Source organism: Anopheles arabiensis (genome assembly GCF_016920715.1).
Source record: "Anopheles arabiensis isolate DONGOLA chromosome X unlocalized genomic scaffold, AaraD3 X_pericentromeric_contig0012, whole genome shotgun sequence".
Classification (NCBI taxonomy): Eukaryota; Metazoa; Arthropoda; class Insecta; order Diptera; family Culicidae; genus Anopheles; species Anopheles arabiensis.
This window is the reverse complement of record NW_024412090.1, coordinates 177,501-185,000: the sequence shown is the minus strand read 5'-3', so window position 1 is coordinate 185,000 and position 7,500 is coordinate 177,501. Positions and strand designations below refer to the sequence as shown.

The 7,500-nt window shown below is 48.0% G+C and overlaps 1 pseudogene; it reads left to right on the top strand.

Annotated features, from left to right (window-relative positions):
• LOC120907597 overlaps window positions 1-1,445 on the top strand; it is a 7,081-nt pseudogene extending 5,636 nt beyond the window's left edge.
• Window positions 1,446-7,500: the final 6,055 nt, after the last annotated feature.

The following is a 7,500-nucleotide window of genomic DNA, read 5'->3' as shown; positions in this document are numbered from 1 at the left end:
TCCTCGAGATGTTCATTGAGGCGATTCAGGATGAGGCGCTCAAGTACCTTCCCCAGTGCGTCGAGCATGCAGAGGGGTCGGTACGAGCTGCTCTCTCCCGGAGGCTTCCCCTGCTTCGGCAGCAACACCAGTCGTTGCCTCTTCCACTGCGCCGGAAACGAAGCGCGATTGAGGCAATCCTGGTACAGGACCCGGAAGACCTCCGGGAACAACATGATGGCCGTCTTCACTGCCGCGTTCGGGATGCCATCGAGCCCTGGTGCTTTGCGATTTGCCATCTGGCTCGCGATGAGCAGCAGCTCGTCGTCCGTTACCGGTGCAATTCCCGCCGTTGTTGTTGCTCCCTCGACGCTTCCAACGTTGCTCAGCTGCGACCAGTCACAGGGCGGATGCTCAGGGAAGAGGTCGGACACAATGCGTTCGAGGACGACCCGGTCCGCTTCTGAAGGCGTCCGACTGCCCCGGAGCCGGGACATGACGACCCGATATCCTGCCCCGAACGCATTCTCTTCTGCAATTTCGATCAGCTCCTGGAACAAGTTCCGCTTGCTAGCTCGAATTGCTCGGCTGAGCTCTGCCCTTGCTGTCCTGTGCTCAGCTGCTGCTATGCTGCGCTCCTCCAAATCAGCCGTCCGCAGCATCCGGTCACGGGCAACCTCGCAGTTGTTCCTCAGGCGAGCCAGGAGGGGAGACCACCAAAATGTGTTACGGTGCGGGTCTTGGTGCACTCGGGTAACCCGTTGCATCGTCTCGTCGCAGGCCTTCAACATGGCTGCGATCATACCCTCCTGGGTACAGGGATAACTGGCTTGTGGCCGCCAAGCGTTCATAGCGACGTGGCTTTTTGATCCTTCGATGTCGGCTCTTCCTATCATTGTGAAGCAAAATTCACCAAGCGTAGGATTGTTCACCCTTTCAAGGGAACGTGAGCTGGGTTTAGACCGTCGTGAGACAGGTTAGTTTTACCCTACTGGTGTGTGCTTATAGTCGCTATCTTAACGGAATTCCTGTGCAGTACGAGAGGAACCACAGGTACGGACCACTGGCTCAATACTAGTCCGACCGGACTTTGGTATGACGCTACGTCCGCTGGATTATGCCTGAACGCCTCTAAGGTCGTAGCCAATCCGAGCTGATAGCGCTTCTCAAACCCATTAGGTGTTCGGAAGCTAGCGGGCCTAACAACCCTCTGAGATCCGTTGGAGTCTGCGTCTGCAGCCCGGCGTCTCATCCCGCTATACCTAGGCCGCAATGAGTGGAGTTCGCTGCACGTGTTAGTACCGTAACTGGGAACGCCGTTGGCTTGAGCTCTGCCCAACGTGGATATACCTAGTTTCGACACCTATCAACCGCCCGCAAACGACGGGACTTCAGGCTGGGAGCTGCGAGTTGTAGAGATGCGTTCGCATCGATCCTCTCAGGCGACCCATGCTTGGTGGTTTGTCCGTGTGCCCCTTCCTCGATGTGCGCAAGCTCGTCTTGGTCTGGGGACCACGTCGACACAGGGGATACTCTTGTGAGAGCATGAGTGTACTAAGTTGAGTGTAGCAAGGGAACGCGTGCCCCTTCCTCGTTGGCGTAACTAACCATCTTGGTCTGGGGACCGTGGTACCGTGCTCTGGTGAAGCTTGGTGCGTGCTCCTTCCTTGTCAGACGAGTGACTTGACCTGGTCTGGAGACCGTTCCTTTATACTAGTGGACAAGAGTTGGCTACTTCCGTGTCAGACGAGTGACTTGACATAGGATGGAGAAGGACACTTAACACTAATGAGCTTGTCGGCGTGCCTCGTTCTCGACTTGATTGTCTTGATGTGAGGACCGTGCGGACCACACCAGTAAGCTTACACATGCTCGTTACAAGTTGTATAAGTTGACCCGTTTGGCCCGGTTGCCTTGCACATGATGGTGTTGACCATGTTCGGTTAACAGGTCGTGTGTCGAGGTGGTCGGCCTTGGTAGTAGGATGTCTTGTGCATGTGACGTGTTGACCTGGTTTGGTCGGTGTGTCGTCGTGTACGAGATGACCTACTTACCCGTTAGTTTTCCAAGTTGTATTATGTGTTGACTTAGTTGACGTGTCATGTGCTTGGATGATTAGCGTACGGGTCATGTATGGTGCGCTTGCTTCAGTTGAAGGGATGTACTAGTACAGTTGTGTTAATTGTTTATTTCACGATCTGGTCTTTTGGCTGGATCGTGAAAAAAAACGCTAAGTCCCAAATCCTGAACTCGAGAAGAAAGCGCCAATGACAACGTTTTTGACTGGAGCTCCCTAGCATTCGGCTTTTTTCTACTTTGAAGGGATGTACTGTTGTATGAATTGTTTATTCACGAACTGGTCGTTTGATTGGATCGTGAAAAAAAAATCGCTCAGTCCCAAATCCTGAACTCGACAGGAAAGCGCTGATTGCAAACATTTTGACTGGAAGTCCCTTGAAAATGGCGTTTTCGTTATTGGCATTATGTGGCACGTTTATTGTGGCTAGAACATTAATTATTCACCAAATGGCACCAAAGCTTGGCAAAAGTCGCGAAACACTCCTATCTCGACGCACCAGCAATCGCAACTTGATGCAAAATAAATTGCACGAGCTAATGATACTTGTACCATGCACAGTACACCGTACCAAAATATACCCCTGAAAGTGTGCAATTTGGTGCTACCCTAGGGAATATGTATGGGGAAGCCTAGCTACGTGTGTCGCACGTTCCAAGTTGCATGGACGTCGAACAGAGGCATGCAAAAGCACCTATCTAGGGAATTACTCTACGTTCTAGTAGCAAGTGCGATTTTCCAGTCCAGCACGGCAGTACGCCTGCACGCATACACTCCATGTACCAGAAATGTACCAACCTAGGCGTTGCTCAGTAGCTTTTAGTGGCACATAGAAAAAGTATTCGAGTTCAGATTTTTGGGACTTAGCGTATTTTTTAAAACTAATAACGAAAATTAAATTTTAAATCGGTAAACGGCTAGGAGTTGCTCAGTAGCTTTTGGCGGCACATAGAAAAAGTATTCGAGTTCAGATTTTGGGACTTAGCGTATTTTTAAAACTAATAACGAAAATTAAATTATAAATCGGTAAACGGCTAGGAGTTGCTCAGTAGCTTTTGCGCAACGTGGCAAAAGTATTCGAGTTCAGATTTCTTGGACGTAGCGTATTTTTCAATCATAATAAACCGAATCAAACATAACAATGATGAAACTTACACCATGTCCCAAGGTTGTGCACAAAACGTAACGATAAAGTGCTGGCGAAGTTAGAGGTGCACCAAAATTGTGTACCGATCAGGGAAAGTACTCTACGTTCCTATGATTTGGGTGAAAAGTGTTGATTAACTGCTGGTAAGAATAGACAGTTGCTTATCATACACATCGCAAACGAACACCCCTTAGTGAGCATTAGCAAAAGTCAATGGCACAAAGCAATTGCAATACAAACTGATCAAGTACATTAAAGAACGCTAAGTACCAGGACTTCTTTCCAAGAATGGTGTCCGCGACGGAGGGCAAGCGTCCTTCCCAGGTTTTCCTAGTAAACCTTGTATGGTAAACATACCCAAGCGTGTCTGTAAGCACGCAACGAAAGTCACGAACGGGCACATACCTAGGAATGTACTCTACGTACTTGGACTTTGTCCAAGAATGGTGTCCGCGACGGTCGGGCACTGCGACGCAATAACCAAATCCTAGGATTGTAACTTTAGTGTGCACAAACATAAACATTAACGCGTTCGCTCGGGCTGCGCCGTCCGTGTTGAACACAAATGTGGGTGATTATATGCGTGGAGGGACAAAAACATACGAGGAGGAGACAGTTTTCTGCACGATGTGCACAGAGCTCATTTCGTCGTCCCGGGCGAATGGAAAACACAAACATCGCGAGTATCGTTCTAGGTTTCTGTCTATAAAAGGGCAGGCCAAAAGGTGACCGGTTGAGATAAGCATTTTAAGCATACAAACACTTTATTGGAACTTTTGATACAAAAACAAGGTACGTACATGTAGGTTGTACCAACATGGACATCTATGAACGCGTACGCTCGGGCTGCGCCCTCCGTCTTGTACTTTCCTGATCGGTACACAGTTTTGGTGCACTGCTATTCCGACCGGCAACTTGTACCAACATATACATCCATGAACGCGTAAGTAGTGTACTTTCCTGATCGGTACACACTGTTGGTGCACGGCATAAGAAAAGAGCTAAAATGGTCAAACTCAATCCATTTCAACAATAGATAGTCGATAGTAGCTGTGCCGATGAAGTAGGGCACGATGCAAGTTAATGTTGTTTAATGAATAACATGTCCGCCATACATTTCAGTACAAAATTGCTCGGTCAGACCTACAAAGTGCTATATCTCGAATACGAGGCGTCGGACTGGGGGTTGTAGAGCAATTTTAAGTTCGTCTAATGATTCTACATCCGATTCTGGATAGCGGTTTTTGACCACTTTTCAATATTTTGTGACACCCCGAACCTAGGGGCAGCTCCCTAGCTTTTTTCAAAAATGTGCACCGAACGGGCCGGAGAGCTCGTGTGGCTCAAAACATGTTTTTCGCTAAAACACCTCAAAACGTGTAAGGAACGCACCCTAGCTCTTGTTTTTCAAAAGTTATGGCCATTTAAAGTCAGACGGGTTTTTGCTTCAAAATAGCAATTTTACCCGTCCCTATGGCCATGCTTTAAATTTTCACGAAAATGCCAGGTCAGACCTAGGGCGGGCCATATCTTGAATACTAAACGTCGCAGACATTGGTCGTAGAACAATTTTAAGTTCGTCTAATGATTCTACATCCGATTCTGGATAGCGGTTTTTGACCACTTTTCAATATTTTGTGACACCCCGAACCTAGGGGCAGCTCCTAGCTTTTTTCAAAAATGTGCACCGAACGGGCCGGAGAGCTCGTGTGGCTCAAAACATGTTTTTCGCTAAAACACCTCAAAACGTGTAAGGAACGCACCCTAGCTCTTGTTTTTCAAAAGTTATGGCCATTTAAAGTCAGACGGGTTTTTGCTTCAAAATAGCAATTTTACCCGTCCCTATGGCCATGCTTTAAATTTTCACGAAAATGCCAGGTCAGACCTAGGGCGGGCCATATCTTGAATACTAAACGTCGCAGACATTGGTCGTAGAACAATTTTAAGTTCGTCTAATGATTCTACATCCGATTCTGGATAGCGGTTTTTGACCACTTTTCAATATTTTGTGACACCCCGAACCTAGGGGCAGCTCCCTAGCTTTTTTTCAAAAATGTGCACCGAACGGGCCGGAGAGCTCGTGTGGCTCAAAACATGTTTTTCGCTAAAACACCTCAAAACGTGTAAGGAACGCAACCTAGCTCTTGTTTTTCAAAAGTTATGGCCATTTAAAGTCATACGGGTTTTGCTTCAAAATAGCTATTTTACCCGTCCCTATGGCCATGCTTTAAATTTTCACGAAAATGCAAGGTCAGACCTAGGGCGGGCCATATCTTGAATACTAAACGTCGCAGACATTGGTCGTAGAACAATTTTAAGTTCGTCTAATGATTCTACATCCGATTCTGGATAGCGGTTTTTGACCACTTTTCAATATTTTGTGACACCCCGAACCTAGGGGCAGCTCCCTAGCTTTTTTCAAAATGTGCACCGAACGGGCCGGAGAGCTCGTGTGGCTCAAAACATGTTTTTCGCTAAAACACCTCAAAACGTGTAAGGAACGCACCCTAGATGATGAAAAGTGCAATCAGAATGTCAATCGACAACTTTGTTGGGGGTACCATTTTACTCTACGGGCCAGTAGCTTAGGCGCGCCAACAGCGCTTTCCTTTCGGGTTCCCATTTTTGCCCTCCTGGGATTATGATCATTTGTTCATTGCCTACTATAGGAGGGTACCTTGCTACGAGGTCAAACATGAAGATTGCACCAAATCGTAGTTTTTACCTCTATTTAGTCGTAGGAGCATGGTTTGCAGTGGCAGTGGGTCATTAAGCCCCCGTTTGGGTCATACGTCCCCTCCGCGATAAAAATCGTCGTATGCCTATAGTCCGAACTAATGAAGCAAAAGTGGTGTCTGGTGGGCTCTGCCGATGATTTTAACCTATGATTTTGAGCTTCCACCCTATCAAAACGTTCCCTGGAGCAGTACATCACGGGTCTACGGACCCAAAGACTTCGTCGTGATGGTTTCTAGTAAAAAGTTGTAACAGCTAAGGGTTTTGAATACGCGTATATTAACCATTGCTTGAAACTAAGCTTCGTTGTTTTTAAACTCTGCAAGACCAATCGAACTTCTTAGGGAAACCCGAAGGATTCACGCTAAGCTCGATGAGCTATTATGGGTAGTGGTGCATGATCTGGTGTTCCTTGGATCTAATCCAATGAATAAATTTATGAGGGTATATATGGTGCAGGGCACAAAGCGTGATGAAACCGGGTCTCCCTACCAAATGTGGCATATTTTTTCCCTGAGAGCGAAGCTCAGACCCACGTAGGGGAGAGCGAAGTGGAACTTAAATGTTCTATGCAGCAAATGTTCGCCATGCGGATAAACAAGTTGGAATAGTTCAATGTAGTGTAATGCAAAAACGAATCGCAATAACGATACGGGACCCAGAAGCAATTCTGCGGATCCCTCGGGGAGTGGTGAGTTGATATAAATTAGAGGTGAAAGTCCAAGTTGTTCAAGCTCCGGCTCGGCAGCCGATACGAGGTTCCTGTTGGGCTTTGTACATCGCGCAGAGGCGCCGTTCGGTTCTAGCAATGATTCCCGCCACCATGTTCCATGCGTGCAGAGATCCGTTAGAGCTCGTTCAATGTGTCCCGCCGTGATTACGAAAAAGTCCAACAGTTGACCAAGTTGGGGTGCGTCAAGTAAACGCGCAGAGATGCCGTTCGGTTTAGAGCAATGTCTCCCGTATCACGTTGGAGTTCTTCCACTAGTGCAGAGAGATCGCTGAACCGTTCAATGTGTCCCGTCGTGGTGTGCTTGTACCGAACACTTAGGATACACCATGCTTTGTTGGTTTGGGATAGGAGTGGTCGCGCAACTGCCTCCACGCCGCAAAGTGCCAGTTCGGATTGAAGGTCAACTTTAGCCGTTCAATGCATCAGTCGGTGGGTGTTCAGATGGCATCACAACTTCCCTAGGTGCTTAAGTTGGTTGGGTTGTAAAACATGTGCACATGCGCAGAGTATCGTGCGTACTAGCAAAGTCTCCCGTCACGGTGGTTATGAATGAGTTCCATTCAGTGCAGAGAGATCGTTAGTGCGTGCAATGTGTACCAGTCGATGTGTCGTACCGGAATACAACCCCGCTTAGAGGCCCGTCGCTCGAAGAGGACAAGCAAGAGTGCGCAGAGTGCCGTACTGGCCTAGCAATGTCTCCAGACAGACGTAGGAACACCCGACGCAGTGCAGAGAGTAGATCCGCTAGCCATGTGCAATGCATCCGACGTTGTCTGCTTGTGCAGTCTATCGAGTGGCGCCAACGACGCTCCGGCGTCACAGAACAAA